Source organism: Engystomops pustulosus, chromosome 3 (assembly GCF_040894005.1).
Source record: "Engystomops pustulosus chromosome 3, aEngPut4.maternal, whole genome shotgun sequence".
In the NCBI taxonomy this organism is placed as follows: Eukaryota; Metazoa; Chordata; class Amphibia; order Anura; family Leptodactylidae; genus Engystomops; species Engystomops pustulosus.
In genome coordinates, this window is record NC_092413.1 from 105,371,489 (window position 1) to 105,390,685 (window position 19,197).

The window sequence follows — 19,197 nt, forward strand, 5'->3', positions numbered from 1 at the left end:
TCTTACAGACATTTACTATGGACAGTTTTTGGTCAGACCCCGGGGCTGCTATAGCAATGAAAGGCACCCCCAGAGAATGCTGCAGGGAAATGGGGATCATGGAGGAAATCTCCCTGCATGCATTCAAATGCTGTGGTCATTCTAAGGGTGCCATTAATGACACCCAAGGGTATGACTAAGGGTCATAATACTACTGAGCTCTGTAAATTAATTGATACCAATGTAGTATAGTATACTATAGCGATAGTATAACATTACATAGGAATTTGTGGATGATGGAAGGTTTTGTGAAGGGATGGCTAATGAAGTTTTATGTAGATAAATGTAAGGTTATGCACTTGGGCCAGGGAAACAAAAATTATAATTATGTTCTAAACAGTCAATTACTTTGAAAAACTACAGCAGAATTGGATGGTAAACTTAATTTTAGTGGCCAGAGCCGGGCAGCTGCTAATAAAGCTAATAAAATGATGCCAAGTATCAAGACAGGAATATATTCTCATGATAAGGATTTATTTTTCCCCTTATATAAATCACTGGTCAGACCACAGATAGAATATTGGGGCACATTTACTATGAATGTAGGAAACTGCACTAAAAGTGCTCTGCCCTTGTATTATACTTGGTGCGCCAGATTCACTAGGAATCATAAATCTGGCGCTGCCCTGCACTGGCCCGACAGAGTTCACCAACTTTTTTGTGGTGTACCTTTAACATAGGGTGTTTGATAGACTTTACATGTCAAATCTGGTGTACTGTCTGACTGAGCACTGGAACACCCCCTAATTTTTGTCACATCGTGCCTAGTGCAGCTGCATTATAAAATGGTCATGTGCCACACATTTGTGGTGCAGACAATTCGTAAATACCTGTGCAAGCAGTTTCCACTAGAAAAAATGTGCAAATTCCGAAAGAAAACAGGCGCAAAGCCCTTAGTAAATATGCCCCATTGTGTACAGTTTTGGGCGTGAGTGTATTAAAAGGACATAGTAGAACTAGAACGGGTGCAGAGAAGGGCAACCAAGCATATTAGGGAAAGGGCTAGACTACAGACTGAAATACAATGACAGATTACAAAACTTTTGGTTATTCAGCTTAGAAAAATGACGTCTGATGCTAAGGGGAGACCTCATTACAATGTACAAATACCTGAACGGGCAGTACAAGGATCTCTCCAAAGATCTTTTTATACCTAGGCCTGTGACCAGGACAAGGGAGCATCCTCTACGCCTAGAAGAGAGGTGATTTTACCATCAACATAGACAAAGGTTCTTTACTGTAAGAGCAGTGAGACTATGAAACTTTCTGCCGTAGGAGGTTATTTTGGTGAATACTTTACACATGTTCAAGAGGGGCCTGGATGCCTTTTTTGAGAGCAAAAATAGAAATAAAGGTTATGGAAATACAATATTTGTTGATGCTCCAAGTGAGCATTTTTCTTGAGTAGGCAAGTAAGCCTGAAGTTTGAAGGTTCTTTCACTTTACAAATCTCAGTAACTTCATGGATATAACATATACATATATATATATTTAACTATATCCTGTAAAATGCAAAATGCACTTTTGGTCCAAATAGTTTCAATTTCAATTTAACTTGCAAACCTGAGATCTTTCATGGAAATGATATGACTTTGCTTCTCCTGCTGTGTTTACCAGGAATCAAATGCAAGACTCTACTCCAACATGATGACCTACGATTTTATTTATAAAGTGCCTTAGGTCAATGCTTGCTATCCTGTGACTATGTCAGCTACCAGTTTACAGTATTACCGGCTGAGGTCACACTTTTTCTTTGCACAGGCTGATTGCCTGTTTCTCAACACCTGCCTTGTACATGACAGCTCTGTGTCCTCATAAATTATAAATCATGTGCCTTCTGTCCTGATGCTTTGGGACAACCACAAAGTTAGAAACTATCCTGTAACCTTAGAACATGGACTGTTTGATGAGACAGCTGAGAGCAAAACAGACATACATCGTTGCACCAAGGTCTTCAAAGTTTTGCATGCAGAAAGAATCAGATAAGAAAATAATTAGTGGCAATTAGAGAATTAAAATTAATATGTTAAGTAAAATATTAGACAAGAAGATTGATTCAATTACACTGTGCAGTAAGAAGATTGCTGAGTGACCGAATATACCGGCATCATCAATCATTTGTTTTTACATGATCGCTATGATCTTTAAGAGAGCTTTGATCTAAGCTGCAAGGTCATTGGTGTATGGGAGCTAGTGAAAAATACTGAAATGGGTGAATCGTTTTAAGCATCAGCAAGGAAAGTATCATGATGTAGATAAAAGAAATGGCACTAAAAGGGCAACAGTTTCACAGCATTATTTGATTGAATAAAACAGAAATATGAAATGCTGTAGAGTCATTGGCAAAAAATCCTTCACCAAAAAATGCAAAAGGGTACATTTTAAATGTGGCTCATGATCATTCAGTTGTAGTTTCATTACAGATTTCTTATGTAATTTTTCAGTTTAATAAAATATGCACATTCAGAGATGATGCATATTTGCAAAGTGGTTTGCTATTTTGCATTCTGTTGCAGATTTTCAAATTAGATTTGCCAAATGTACACTTTTTTGTTCAATCCATTGAAAAAATAAAAATATACTTAAAATCATTTTCTTGTAAAAGCAAATATATTTATATACAAAACAAAAAATAGTAGCAGCACTCCTAAAAGAATATGATATTTGGGTGCATCTTGTAAAAGCAAATATATTTATATACAAAACAAAAAATAGTAGCAGCACTCCTAAAAGAATATGATATTTGGGTGCACGTCCCAGAACATGGACAAACAGTCCCTCCAAGATTCAGGATGAAGAAAAATGGCAGCACTCCAAGATAACTCGTGCAACAAAGTACTGGTTTATTCTAACATGTGCCACGCTATGTATTGGCTCCTATGGCAGCTTGAGGAAGGCTACAGTCCTTAGGAGCCAAAACGTAGCTTGGCACATGTTGGAATATATATATATATATATATATATATATATATATATATATATATATGGAATATATATGCCTTTAATGCTATTCTGTCATAAAACAGGTAGAGGTAGAATATATGGGGCTTGTATTCTTCTTATAAATACAGAATAATAAGGTGTAATGGTCAAATACTGGACGGGATGGACCCAGATGCTCAGATGGATTTTTTAGGGAATGGCAGCTCTCAGTGGGACTTGCCATTCCCATCTCCTCCAGTCTACACATTGTGGGCAATCCTGGGGAATCTCCGATGACTGGGATTGTCCTCATTAGTATAAGAAGTCTGATATCAGAGCAGACAATGGCGGAGCTTGGCTGGAAAGCCAAGAAGGGGGTTTGCTCATGCTGGAGACTGTCTTGAACTGTCTGAACTATCTGTTATTATAGATGAGAAAAACAATATCTGTTTAGTTAGAGTCCAGACGGGCAGGTGTTTATATTATGTTTTGTTTTGGTGCTGCATTTGAATACTGCGGTTGGAATGAATTAAACTCAGCATTTGAACTGCTAACCTTAGAGTCTGTGTCAAAGCCAACCATCTAGGAACCCCAGATCCTGACAAAGGATATAATTAAAAACAAGAGGCTACTTCTTTGTGCTGAAAGCCATGACAACTGTCCACTGGAAAAATACATACACCATAAATAGGACTTTTATTCTGCTGAATATGCCAATAATTGATCCAAAATCGGAATATGGAATTTGACTTCCTGTTAACTTGTTAAGCCAGAACTTCAAATATGTTTTGGGAAGCTGTAAAAATTATAGTTCTTCTGACATTGCTGTTTGAATAAATAATTTTATCTACTATGAAAAAAAATGTCTGAGATGTTTATGAATATGTGTGTTACAAGTTTAAGGGATGTTGCTACATAGTTTAACAATGTCCATTAGGCATTATAAGACTCTGTAGGGGACACAGAGAGGGATGGTAAAATCCAATTGTCAATTTACAATTGCCACTAAGCTTTTCAGAGAAGATTATCCAATCATTCTTTATGTAGCAATTTCTAAATTTGATATACGTCATCACTTAACTTAAATGGAAGATTCAACAAATAACAAAGAAAGTTTTAGCTATAAGTTAAAAGAAACAAAAATATATTCTCATAGTATCACATTTTGGCTCTCTGCTCCATATTTTACAGTTTGGCTTTCTGCTCCCTTTCATAGTTTGGCACCTCCACTTCCTGATGTTATCTTATACAATGGGGGAAAATACAGTGTAACAGCCTGTGAAGCTACAGTAGGGAATGGCTTGGGTAACGCCACTCAGAGCCTTTCATGCTCATTAGGATAATTATAAAAGTTGATTTTAGAAGGAAGAAGGCCATGTATAACAAATATAAGATAATTATCCATGTTGCCTGGATCTTTAAGTAAGTGTCTATTTATCATGCTTGATCTTGATGGTAGATTTATTTTAATTGCCTTGCCATTTCTTCTAGGAACTAGCAAAACTTTGCAATCTCAATTCTTTACTCAATCTGTTAACCATGGAATCTTTATGCCTACCTAAAGAAAAGTTTATACCTGTGTAGGCAAAGTATTCAATGATTGTCAGTAAATATAAAGCAACTTGATTTCAAGGAATATGAAGGTTCTATAACACCAGCGGGTCAAGTATGAAATTATCAGTGAAATGCAGAATACTGCAATTTCAGCTTAGAGCCATTGCTAACTCATGCCCTTTACTAAACTTCTTGTCACATTAAAATTTTTGTAGTTGAGAATAATTTTTGTGCGGATGTGGGAATTGAGATAGTGAAAGCTGAGGATTACTCTGAGCGATTCTTGCAACTTAAACGTGTAATTATACCACAGCTCTCAGTTCACTTAAGTGTGATGTATTTATGACTATGTCTCTGTAACTGCACCCTACATAAACTTAGAACGTCTGCTGTCTCCATAGAAGAATGGCATGGAATTATGTTACAGTAGAGAAGTGCACATAATAAATCTTATATATTTCCCAAGGAAAGTCATTTCAATGATGTTAAGGAAAACATTGTGATAAGGAAGTTTTCTAAGATTTATAAAAATTATATATATATATTTAGAAATATATATATATATATATATATATATATATATATATATTATATATATATATATATATATATATACTCACCGGCCACTTTATCAGGTACACCATGCTAGTAACGGTTTGGACCCCTTTTTGCCTTCAGAACTGCCTCAATTCTTTGTGGCATAGATTCAACAAGGTGCTGGAAGCATTCCTCAGAGATTTTGGTCCATATTGACATGATGGCATCACACAGTTGCCGCAGATTTGTCGGCTGTACATCAATGATGCGAATCTCCTGTTCCACCACATCCCAAAGATGCTCTATTGGATTGAGATCTGGTGACTGTGGAGGCCATTTGAGTACAGTGAACTCATTGTCATGTTCAAGAAACCAGTCTGAGATGATTCCAGCTTTATGACATGGCGCATTATCCTGCTGAAAGTAGCCATCAGATGTTGGATACATTGTGGTCATAAAGGGATGGACATGGTCAGCAACAATACTCAGGTAGGCTGTGGCGTTGCAACGATGCTCAATTGGTACCAAGGGGCCCAAAGAGTGCCAAGAAAATATTCCCCACACCATGACACCACCACCACCAGCCTGAACCGTTGATACAAGGCAGGATGGATCCATGCTTTCATGTTGTTGACGCCAAATTCTGACCCTACCATCCGAATGTTGCAGCAGAAATCGAGACTCATGAGACCCGGCAACGTTTTTCCAATCTTCTATTGTCCAATTTCGATGAGCTTGTGAAAATTGTAGCCTCAGTTTCCTGTTCTTAGCTGAAAGGAGTGGCACCCGGTGTGGTCTTTTGCTGCTGTAGCCCATCTGCCTCAAAGTTCGATGTACTGTGCATTCAGAGATGCTTTTCTGCCTACCTTGGTTGTAACGGGTGGCGATTTGAGTCACTGTTGCCTTTCTATCAGCTCGAACCAGTCTGCCCATTCTCCTCTGACCTCTGGCATCAACAAGGCATTTCCGCCCACAGAACTGCCGCTCACTGGATGTTTTTTCTTTTTTGGACCATTCTCTGTAAACCCTAGAGATGGTTGGTGTGAAAATCCCAGTAGATCAGCAGTTTCTGAAATGCTCAGACCAGCCCTTCTGGCACCAACAACCATGCCACATGCAAAGGCACTCAAATCACCTTTCTTCCCCATACTGATGCTCGGTTTGAACTGCAGGAGATTGTCTTGACCATGTCTACATGCCTAAATGCACTGAGTTGCCGCCATTGATTGGCTGATTAGAAATTAAGTGTTAACGAGCAGTTGGACAGGTGTACCTAATAAAGTGGCCGGTGAGTTTAAATCTGAGTATATGTGTGTGTGTATATATGTCTGCTAAAGGAATCTGTACCGTCGCATTAAAAATCACCAAATTTTGCACAGCTACTCTACGTGACTCAGGGAACATCATAGAAAAGGTTTTAACTCTAAATTTTCAGTCCAGGCTTTCCAAAATACATCTAGTAACCACCATCTATAGAAACCGTAAACTGCTGGCAGTAAGCAACTAATCACAACTCAGTTTCTATTTTTCCACAGATCAATAATATAAATATAATCTCTTAGCTTTGGTTGGTTACCATAGGCAATAAGCATAATATGTAAAGAAATATGTGAGGTAATATGAGGATATATATAAAGTTATATGAAGTGAAATGTGAGTTAATATGAGGTAATATGTGAGTTAATGCTGTATACATGGTCATATTAGGAAATATGTGAGGTAATATGAGATAATATGTTGTCAGTTGCGATGATTACCGTATATACTCGTGTATAAGCCGAGTTTTTCAGCACAAAAATGTGCTGAAAAACCTAATCTCGGCTTATACACGAGTTAATAAAAAAAAAAATGAGTTAATAAAAAAAAAAAAATTAATACTCACCCTCCGGCTCCCGGTCCTCGGCGGCGGCTCCTGGTCCTCGCCGGCAGCTCCCGATCCTCTGCGGCGGCTTCTCCCTTCGATTTTCACGTGTCGGCAGTCGCATCTATGCGACTTGCCGGCGGGCACACAATATGATGTAGCGGTGTCGCCGCTGACGACGTCATCAGCGGCGACACCGCCGCATCGCACTGTGCGCCCGCTGGCAAGTCGCATGGACGCGACTGCCGGCACGTGAAGATCGAAGAGAGAAGCCGCCACAATGGACCGGGAGCCGCCGCCGAGGACCGGGAGCCGCCACTTCAAATCAAAGGTGAGTATCGTCGGAGGGTGAGTATTAAGTTTATTTTTTTTATTATACTGAGGGCAGGCTGTATACTTTTTGGGGGCAGGCTGTATACTTTTTGGGGGCAGGCTGTATACTTCATGGGGGCAGGCTGTATACTTCATGGGGGCAGGCTGTATACTTCATGGGGGCAGGCTGTATACTTCATTGGGGCAGGCTGTATACTTCATTGGGGCAGGCTGTATACTTCATTGGGGCAGGCTGTATACTTCATGGGGGCAGGCTGTATACTTCATGGGGGCAGGCTGTATACTTCATGGGGGCAGGCTGATTGTATACTACTTGGGACAGGCTGTATACTACACCCTCGGCTTATACTCGAGTCAATAGGTTTTCCCATTTTTTGTGGTAAAATTAGGGGTCTCGGCTTATACTCGGGTCGGCTTATACTCGAGTATATACGGTATATTATATATGATACTTCAGTCACATCCACAGCTGCATTCATCTATCTACTATTAGATCATCTCAGATGCCTGCAGCTCTGGTTGTGACTGGAATATCAATCTGCCATTATCATTTTTAGTAGCTTTTGTATGAGATTATATGTTTTAATTGTAGCGCTTATTTCATATGTGATATCCAGTCACATACAGAGCTACAGTCTTATCCATGCCATTATAAGTTGCAGATAAAGTTCTTCACATCACCTCTACAATGATTTAGTTAATCTGTGTTGCATAGCAATATTCTGTTGAATATTAGATTAGAAATACTTCTATTATTTTTTATATTTTTATAAAATGTCTTGATTTGTAATCTTTATGTGCAAAATAATTTTTCTGTTAACCCATTCCGATTTTGTTATAGCTAAGGGCAGTTATTTACTAGTTATTTACCAGTGGGGCTCTCACCTGATCTATTACACCCCAAATGAATGGAGTGGCAGATCGGATATGCTGGTGCTGTGGTTGGCTACCTTTTTCAATGCATTATAGTTGAATAAAGTAGCAGGTGCATTCATGAGATCAGCCACAACATAAGCCTAATCTTGCTATCCATGGTAGTCCCATCATTGGGACCTCCATCAATCAGCAAGCTTTACCCTTTCCTGTCAATAGGGCACATAGTATAGACATGTAGTATAGCAGAGAAGACTCAGGCTTAACTATATACACACCGAGAACAATATTTCACTTTATATTCAGCTATGTAAGTAGGATACATCTGTCCAGTGGCTGTAATGAGTGGAGTCACTAAAATCTTTGTCTAATCTATCTGAAATCTTTGTGTATTTAGGAAATAATATTGTGATAAGTGCAGGAAGAAGGGAAAAATACGTTTTTTAAACAATATTTCTTTATTAATTGATAATTTTGATCTTTGCGATGAAAACAATTTAAAAATGTGTTAAAAAGTTTTTTATTCTGATTATTATATTTTTGTTAAAAGGCTTTAATCCTGATACCCATGCTAAGGCATTTCTTTTAAAATATTCTCTGGCAGGAATGTTATTTATAAGCCAATATTCACATTTCAATAGTAGTTTCATGGTCAAGTCCAAGTAAACTGTAACAAGTTAAGGATGATTGCTTGATTAAGTGTTCTCAAGTAGACAAGGTTAAGGATGATTTGCTACTTGTATAGAAAGGCTTACAAGTCACTTTCAAGAAGATACAAGAGAAGTGTTAAGTATGAATGTCTGGTTTATAGACTGATAAGAATGTGACCTTGGTTCTCTGACATGTAATTATATACAAATGAATCAATTATGCAAAGGAAAATATGAGAAGCAGCAAAGGCATTGCCCAAATATATGAATTTTCACTAAAAAAAAGGTACTTGCACATGTATTAAGTGTTTTCGCCACTTTTGTGTTGTGGTTGCATTTTGTCTGACATTTTTGAAAACTGGAACCTAAAGGGGCATGGTAGTGCGAATTCATAGTTTGAGACACACTTACGTCTAGAATACAACACAAAGAGCACCAGAACAAAAGGTGCAACTGTGCACATCCTGGCAATAAAACAGATTAATTAATAATAATTATTTTTCATATATCTAGGCCATTTGCCTCAAATGTTTAAAAAGAATAAGTCAAAAGAAGTACTGTATATGTACCAGAGTATAAGCAGACCCGAATATAAGCCAAGGTTCCTAATTTTACCGCAAAAAACTGTGGAAACCTATTGACTTGAGTATAAGCTGAGGGTTGTAAATGCATTGGTCACAGTTTTCCCCCGAGTATATAGCTAGCTAACTCCCTGCCCTTCAGTATATAGCCAGCCCACAGTATGTAGCCCCCCTCTTTCCTCACTATATAGCCAGCCCTCTGCTCCCAGTATTTAGCCAGCCAGCCCCTAGTTTGTAGCCAGCCAGCCCCAGTATATAGCCCGCCAGCCAGTTCCCTGTATATAGCAAGCTCTGTGCCCCCAGTTTATAGCCAGCCATCTTGTCCATTGTATATAGTCAGCCCGCTGCCCCTGTCGATGTATATAGCCTGCCTGCCCCTACATATAGCCAGCCACTATCCTATATATAGCCAGTCAACCCCTGTATATATCCATCCAGTCCCCTTTATATAGCCATTAAGCCCCTGTACATATCCAGCCAGTCCCCTGTACATAGCCGGCCAGCCCTGTACATAGCCAGCCAGTCGCCTGTATATAGCTAACCAGTGCCCTGTATATAGCCTCCCTGCACAGCACATAAAACAAACTCTGTACTCACCTTTCCGATGCCCCCTCCTCCCGCAGGTCCTCTACAGACTATGATGTCAGCTGCTTGCCAATGTAATAGGCTATGTTATAGTGAACTTGTCACCGGAAATGAGGTTTGTGCTAGTGACAGGCTTTAATAGTCTATGCTATGCTGATTTTAAAAATGCCTTTGTCAATATTCTCAATAATTTCAGTACTTTATAATAATTTGATTTCCATTACCTGGCTCCATGCCAGCAGCATGTGGTGAGTCTCTAAGGAGGTGGCAGCTGCAGCAGCCTGTGTCTCCTCACTCCTCATGCATTCTCTCCTCCACACCAACCCCCTCCCCTACCTTTTCAGTACAGAGGGGTGAGAGATGGATGAGTGTAGAGGAGAGAAGACTGACACAGGCAAACACAGGCTGCAGCTGCCCCTCCCCTAAGAGCGAGTTAATGTGAATTAAATTTTCATAAACTGCTAAAATTATTGAGAGACATTTTTAGAATCAGTATAGCATAGGCTATTGAAATCTGTAACCAGCTAAAAATCACATTCCTGGTGAAAGGTTCCATTGAGTAAATATGTTTTTGGATTAGGTTAGAGGTGGTCATCTGTCTTAAAATCTGATCCAAAATGGCAATTTTTCACCTCTGAAGCCCTAAGTTAATGTTGTAATTCAACCAGTATGAAGTTCACCGCAAATGGCCACTAGGCAATGATTCTGCCACTGAAACACAACTTCATATGTGAAGAGTAAAGAAAATATTTTTTAATGCACAAAATAAAATAAAATGATCCTTGCTCAATCTAAATATATACATTACAAAATGTACAGAAAAAACTTTTAAATGCCACCGGCGGCTTCACTGGCAGCAATAGAAGGGTTTACAATATCCAGCATAACCCATGTCAATATGAAGAGCGCTCAATCCGTGATCCCTCTTCATATATTTTTAGCGCTCCATGACATACTAGTATGTCGTGGAGCATGAAGAGGTTAATTGATCTTGCTAATTCAGAGATTTAATAAATAAGTTACTATAATGAATCCGTGTCATACTTGTGTCATACTTGTAGTGCCGCACCTTTGCTTTCTTTAGCACCTTCTATTGGCTACCTAGGGCCTTGTGACCACCGCCTCATACTCTAAATTATCACTGCCTTTGAGGCACGTTAGGTCTAAGACATTGTAATCATCCCTCGAATCTTCTTTCAAATCCTCACCACTGCCCTTGTCAGTCTCTGCATAGCAGAAAGCCGCAAAGTGGGCGCTTTGATTTCATCATCATCATGGTGGATATCCTTCAATGGTCCACTTCTCACATCCTCATCCTCCAATAGAAGTTGTTGGACATTTGGAAATTCTATGGGGCACATGTATCATAGTTTGGTCTCTATGAGGTGAATTTTAGAGACTTTTGAGCAGCTAGTTTTTGCGCCTTATGTATGATCGTGCCTTTTTACTTTTGAAACTTTTGTTGCAAATGTCTCAAATCCACATGGACACAATCCATGTGAGGGGGTTATATGCAGGAGTGGACACTACTGTCAATTTGGGATTTAACATGTTTCATTTTTAATGCATTTTGAAACTAATTACAATGGCTGATGAGAGGTGATTTGCCTTATTTTATTACTTTTAACATTTCAATTTACAAAACGCATAGTAAATGCAATGTTAATACATGCATTAACACAATGGGGCAGATTTACTTACCCAGTCCGTTCGCGATCCAGCGGCGCGTTCTCTGCACCGGATTCGGGTCCGGCCGGGATTCATCAAAGCAGTTCCTCCGACGTCCACCAGGTGGCGCTGCTGCGCTGAAGTCCGCTGGAATGCCTCGAAATACACCGGCCTATCCAGGATGAAGGTGAGTGAAATTTTCGTGACACAATTTTTTTTTTAAATGCGACGGTTTTTCCAAATTCTGATCGTGTGCGCCAAAAACCCGGGGCAATTCAGGTACAATTGGCGGAAATCGGAAATATTCGGGTAACCCGAAATATTCGGGTTAAACATTTAAAGCATGTGAAATAATTCCAATTTACATGTTTAAATCGGGTCCATGAAAACTTCCTTTGCACCTGCCCTGGACCAGGTGCAGATTTGCACCTAAAGAGTCGCAAAGAAGTCACAAAAAAGGTAAAAAGGCACACGGAACATCTGGAAAGTTAAGATACATGAGGCACACTGCAAAAGGTGCAGACCGAGGTGCACTTGAAGAGCGCCAACATAAGTCGCAAAAAAAGTCGCTAAAACAAGAAAAGTCGCAATAAAAAGACAATTTGCCTAGCTGAAACTATGATGCATGTGCCCCTATGTCTGCAACTGGGGCAGGGGCAGGTGGATGGCCCACAGAATGCCAACTAGGAGAGTTATTCTAAAACATTAGTGATTGCTACATGACTTGTGGCTGAGACGTCCTTGCTTTTTTGAACAGGGTTGCATGTATGTATGTATGTGTCCCTCCCACAAAAGACATACAAAAGTATACATTTTCAAATACAATTCATTGTACGTGTATCCTCTGTTCAACACCAGCATCAGCTCACCTTATGATTCTCAGCCGGTACAATATTATCACCTCATGTATAGTTTCTCCATAATTCGCCCCAGCAAAATTGGAAAAGGACAGGGATTGACTGGGTGCACTATAGTTCTACACAGTCACTCTTCCCTAATCATTCTTATAGTTATTTATTTGTATTTGCTACTCACTATTTTAAGAAATAATCAATTAAGTTATATTTTAGCCTTACACTTCTCTCTGCTGCCCCCTTCAAACACTATTTGTTACTAATGGGTAAGATCCCTTCCAGGAGCACCAACTGATAATAAGGAGTGCATAGCAAGGACATTTGATATCTGTTACTAGTTTCAGTGTTGTGAGAAGCAATAAGGACAGAATTACAATTCATTCTAAGAGGAGTCTTCCTCCATTATATAGTTCACAAGCCTTCAGCGATCTGTGTACAGGAATCTTATTCTTTACACACTTCTGCCCCAATGTTTTTCCACCCACAATATAAGATACCGTATGTTATTGCTCCTCTGTCCCAAAGAGGCATAGGGGTGCTAATGGTATTGCAGAATTCTCTTCCTATATGTCTCTTCAGTCTTCAAGGACCATCATGGTCGCTTCCTGAAAATATATTTCAAACCTTTCAACTTATGTAGAGGCATCTAGTAGGATTTTCTGTGGAAAAGGTTTTCTCGATGGGAGATTTTAACCCCTTTGTGACTAAGCAATTTTAGGGCTTTAGGACCTAGCCTGGTATTTTAAATCAGCCTTGTGCCATTATATGTGGTTATAGCTTTGGAACGCTTTTACAAATCCAGATATTTTGAGGTTTTTTTGTCACACAAATTTTCTTAAAATTTATTTAAAAAATGTCATTGATATATTTTGTGTTTAGTTATGAAGAAACTGAAATTTGGCAATAACAAGTATAGCACAAAATGGAGGTGTTCTTTACAAACTGTAATTTTTTTTTTTTGACAATACATTCATTTTTGCCAAAAAATAAACATCATAATGTCCAATGTTTCCTCAGTATAATGATCTCTCATATGTGTTGGTAAACTACTGTATGGGCACACGGCTGGGCATAGAAGGGAAGGAGCGCTATTCAAAGCAGATTTGCATTGTTACATTTTACAGGCTTTAAAGTGTTTATTTTTTTGTAATTTGGACATATGGGGGATTTTATTTTTTGCAGATGAGATCCCTTTTTTCAGGTACATCATTTAGGATGGCTTCAATAGCTAATAAGGAGATTTTATAAACTCTTTCTTGGTGGTGGTTAAAAAAATGATTAATTCTTGTTTACGGTTTTTAGCATCTTTTTCTGCCGGTTCACCGTACCGTAAAAATAGGGGCTACAAAACGGGAATTTGAGTCACTAACACAGTCAACTCCAAATCCACATCACAATACAATACAGCAAAAAGCAAGAGGAAGAAATCAATTAAACAACACAATTGTCTTCAGTACTCAATAAAGCACCAATTTTCAACAAATCAAGAACATCATCATTAAATATTTACCAGTACTGAAATAAGACAGGATATATTCATATATACGAAAGCAAGAACAATAATGAACATTATTGCTCCCAATATTATAAAAACTCACTACCTACTCCAACAAGGATATCCTACCAAGGAAGTGTCTGCTGTGGAGGAAGATATTGCCCACTGTTATACATATATGAAACAAACCAGTACATTTCAATCTCAAACAAAAAAGAAAATATATAACATAAAAAAGTATGGGAATTGTGAATCAAGCAATGTCATTTATTTGGCAGAATACACACGATGCAATCTTCAATACATTGGACACACAACAAGAAAACTTAAAACTTGTATAAAGGAACACATGACTGGTGCCACTGCACAAAATAAAATAGGGTGAGGTTTCTCTGGTTTTTCCAAAGAAAATGTCCACCAAGGATCAGACCACAAAGGAGGTGACATACATAAAAAAAACAATTGAAACGCTAAGCTTTCTAGATTTTAGAATTGGAAACAAAACATCTAAAATGATTAAACTACAAAAATTATTTAAAGAGAACCCGTCATGCAAAATAACCCCCCTAGACTAAATATATTTTCATAAACTGCCATTAGAGAGCATTGCCTCTATCCCTTCATTGTCCCTCTACATGCCTGTAAACCTAAGCAATGAGGTCCTAAAGCTATATGCAAATGACCTGTGAAATGTCCAATGAAGCATTAGCATATTCAAGCTGTCCACTCTATTCATGAGTGGGAGGCACAGCCACACCCCCGATGCTTGACTGACAGCCTGTATAATGATGTGAGGCTGTATAATGACGTGCTTCCTGGTGCTGGTGGCCACGCCCCCTGCAGCCTGTGTGTACATGTGTGTGTGTTTAGGAGAGATACAGCAGCTCCAGGCAGCCATGTTACAGCAGAACATGTCAGATTCATGTGTAGCTGATGTCTGTGTCTCTCACCTGTATATTAGGAGGATGCAGCATGTCAGCAGATGAAGCACACACTAGCCATGCTTTACTATACATTACACACAGACATGAGCAGGGGGAGGAGAGGGGTAACAGGGGTGACATCACTGCCTCTGACCATGTGACCAGCCTCATTTACATGATAAAGAATAGATGATTTTACAATGAATAATGTATGAAATGACTAGATAAAGGTTGTGATGGGATCCTTGTGAGCTGCTCCAACAGGTAGAGGTGACAGGACTAGAGACACAGACCTGATGACAGGTGTCCTTTAATGTAGTTATACTGACCAGTACTGACCAAGTGGCATTCATTTTACTCGCTGTCACCACACTTGGTCATCTGTTATCTTTCATACACAGATTTATTAGCTGATTTTATACACTTTTATACTATTATGCAATAATGTAAAATTTGTAAAATAGATATTTAGCATAATCACAGCATCATACTGAATATTGACTATTAACCTACATTTCCTTAAATTTCCAATTTTCCAAAATTCCAACTATTTTGTAGAGCATACAAACATGCATATTACTTTTTGATCACTTTTTATCAGGTCAGATATGAAAATTTTATAATTTTTGTGTGTTTTTTTGATCACTTGCTCATTGTAATATGCTGCAATATTAATGAATTGCAGCATATTACATAGTCAGTCTATGCATTCTGCTGACAGCATTCAGCCCGATTTAACAGGCATTTGCTGCCAGCAGCCCTGCCTATGCCTGTAATGCTCTACTGCTGGGATCACTCGGTGATCTCCCAGGCTCCGATTCTGACATAACTCTACGTCAAGGTATGGGAACTACCTGCATCCTATGACGTAGAGTTATGTCAGGCTGCGGGAAGGGGTTGACCTTGTTCTCTCTCCATCATTAGATAGGTCTAACCCTACCCATGATAGATTCCCAACCAAAAGAGCCCTTAGTAATTCTGTATTGTTTGACCTTGGGCTAGTTGATACTTGGCCTGCATATCATGGTCTGCAGAGGGGATACTCTTTACTCGGTAACCCATGGCTCCAAGTCAAGGATACAACCTCTAACCCCACCACTATTCATAATATTTTTGCAGTTTATTACACAAACTTTATGTTAAGCCAACTAATGTATTTATGTCTTCCACCTCATCCTTTCTTGCTTCAGCTTCTCCCCCTAGGGTTAATGCAGAGCAGCGTAAGACTTTAAATGCCCCCATTTTCCTGAAGGAGGAAGAGGTTATGCAATTGAAATGGAGCAAGGCTTGGCCCGTATTGACTGGTCTTATACTATAAAGAAAAACCCCTGCATCTTAATGACGCCATTGTAATCTTTTTTTCAAGGGATCTCGAAGGCCAGAAAACGTCTAAATGTCTTTGTGACTGCCCAAATCCCATACCCCCAAAAAACTAGCTGTTCTTGCTAAAAACTTGAATTCTGTTCTACCCTCCTTGGTCCACAAAATTAAGTCTGGTTTATTCAGTCACAGCAGATTCCTAACGATGTCACAAAAATACTGAATCTTATCCACCGAACTAATTTGTCAAAAACCCATGTGGTCCTTCCCACCCTAGACATAGAGAAGGCCTTTAGATCACTTTTTTGGCCATACTTTTTTCTGCACTTGAAGGGTTTGGAGTTGGGGCCTTTTAAACTATTAGAAATTGTAGTTTTGACAACCTATTCATATTGCCTTGGTAACAAAGCAAGGATGCAATCTATCCCCAGGGCTCTTTGTTCTAACTATGGAACTGCAGGCCAGACTAATAAGGTCTAGCTCTAAATTTTCAGGAGTGGATGTAGGGGACAAACAATATAAGGTTAACCTTTTTGCAGATGACTTACTTCTTATCATTACCTAACCTCTCACATCTTTACCAAAGGCTACATTCACATGAATGTATGATTTCCCATATGTGCCCATATATACAGGATGTTTATATCAGTATGTATCGTGCCGTATCCGTACTGTGTCTGTATAAAATACGGTGGGCTGGGAAATTATAAAAAATGATGACAAAATGATGACAAAAGCTTGCCCAACCCCAAATTAGGTCACCTGACTGGCCCAGACTCCATTTTGTGTTTACTGAGAGCGAGGTTGGACTCCATTGCTGCTTCTGGCTGTGGTTTCTGGTGTTTTTAGCTCTTGCAATGTAGTACAATCCCACTGATGATCTTCTCTTGGACTGGGCCCTTGTGACGCTTTTCCAAAGGTGTTCTGCAATGCCGGTGAAGGAGCCGAAGAGGACAACGCGGTTTTGGGTTCATCTCATTGTTGTTGAGCATCCTCGGAGGGGTCACTTGTACGCTGACCTGCAGCAGAATCCGGACCAGTTTCACAACTATGTCCGGATGACTTTCAGCTTGTTTAACCGTCTATCGAAGGACTTGCGATCGGGGCTTCGGTTACAGGATACCAACATGAGGCGTCCGTCACACCATAGGAACGGCTCATCGTGACACTGCAATAAGTTTTTTTCTAGGATATACATTGCATAATTTCAAGTTGTACTGTCTCGTTAAATAATTATATTTTCCATTATCTTTTTTAGGTTGCTTGCCACTGGGAATTTTTTTGCTTTGCTGCATTTTGAGTTCCTGCTGGGTGTTTCCACCATTTCGAAGATCGTGAGAGCTGCAGTGATGCCTGAGCCTACTGCTGAAGACTGGATCCATATATCTGATGGCTTCCAGGAATCAGCACAGTTTTCAAATTGTATCGGGGTGCTGGATGGGAAACACATACGTGTGAAAAAGCCGGCTCAGTCAGGGTCCCAATTCTTCAATTATAAACAATATTTTTCTGTTGTCTTGTTGGCTTTGGCTGACAGTGACTACAAGTTTATAATTGTGGACATTGGGGCCTATGGAAGTTCTGCGGATGCAGCGGTCTTCAGGGCTTCCAGAATGGGTGAACAACTTCGCTCCAACCAGCTCGCTCTCCCAGAGCCAAGATGTCTACCTGGATCAACTGGACCTCCTGCATCATTTGTGATCATCACTGATGAAGGCTTTGGACTTTCCTTCCATGTGTTGCGGCCATTCCCTCAGCGTGGTTTGGATGAGCGAAGCCGCATTTTAAATTATCGGCTCACCCGAGCGAGAAGGTATGTGGAGTGTGCTTTTGGGATTCTTAGCAGCAAGTGGCAGGTTCTACACAGCTCAATTCAGATGGACCCGACAATGTTAAGAAGGTAGTGCAAGACTGCATTATTCTTCACAATTTTGTTCGGATCCAGGATGGTGCTTCAGATGGTGAACTGGAGGAACAACATCCAACAGCGTCTATTCCCCTAGAAAACATTCTCATTGAACGACCTGGAGCAGGGCTGTTTGTTCATGAGCAGTTTGCCTACTACTTTGTTTCTTCGAAGGGTGCAGATCCCTGGCAGTTGGATGCTATCAGTGGACGCTGAGGCTCTGGACTATTAGATTAGTTTTTTTATTATTTTTCATCTTTTTTTGTTATGATAGTTTAGTGTAGGGACTCGCAAGAGATGGGGCCCCTTGAGGCAGGTTGTGAGCTTAATACTTCTTTGACCCCTTTTTAATTTGTTGATTCTGCACAACAAAATAAAAAGGAGTCGAGGGAGTTAACCAAAACCTCATCAATTGGTGTTGTAAAACAAAAATTACATTTTTTTCATTAACGCTTGTAGCTTGTAAACTTTGTTGGATATGGGGGTGTAAAATGATGTAATGAGTTTTTTTAATGTATGCATGTTTATGTCATATTTTGAATGTAAAGGAAACAACACAGTATGCAAATGTTTTGGTTACAAGAAATTGTATAGCTCTATATAACTGTATCCAAAAATAAAAATTACAAATCAAAAAACTCCCTAGAATACTACACATGGCTATGTCTCTTCCCTCATAGGAGTGAAATCTGCCAGGTGGAGATGGAGGAAGACGGCTGTGAGGGATTTGATCAGCATCCTGCTCCAGATTTGTGTCAGGTAGGACACCTATCTTGTTTTTTTTACTGGTGGTGCCAGTCTGAAAAATTTGCAATAATGCAATCATTGCAGCCTTACAACTGCCCCTATCTTTGACAGCTACACTTTGCAATTCGGGCACCAATGCCTGCATGTATGGATCCTCGGGAGTATCCTCTCTACACTGTTTTAGTTGCTGCAGAAGCTCCATGAGAGCCGCATTAGCTATGGTAGGGGCTTCTTGCAGCCTGCGGTGTCTAAGGACCAGCGTGGTAGGTGCTGCTGCTGCAGGTGGTGGAGGGGAAGAAGCCTTTGTGGGATCGGATTCTTCAGTATGATGTTCCACTTCCTCCAGTGA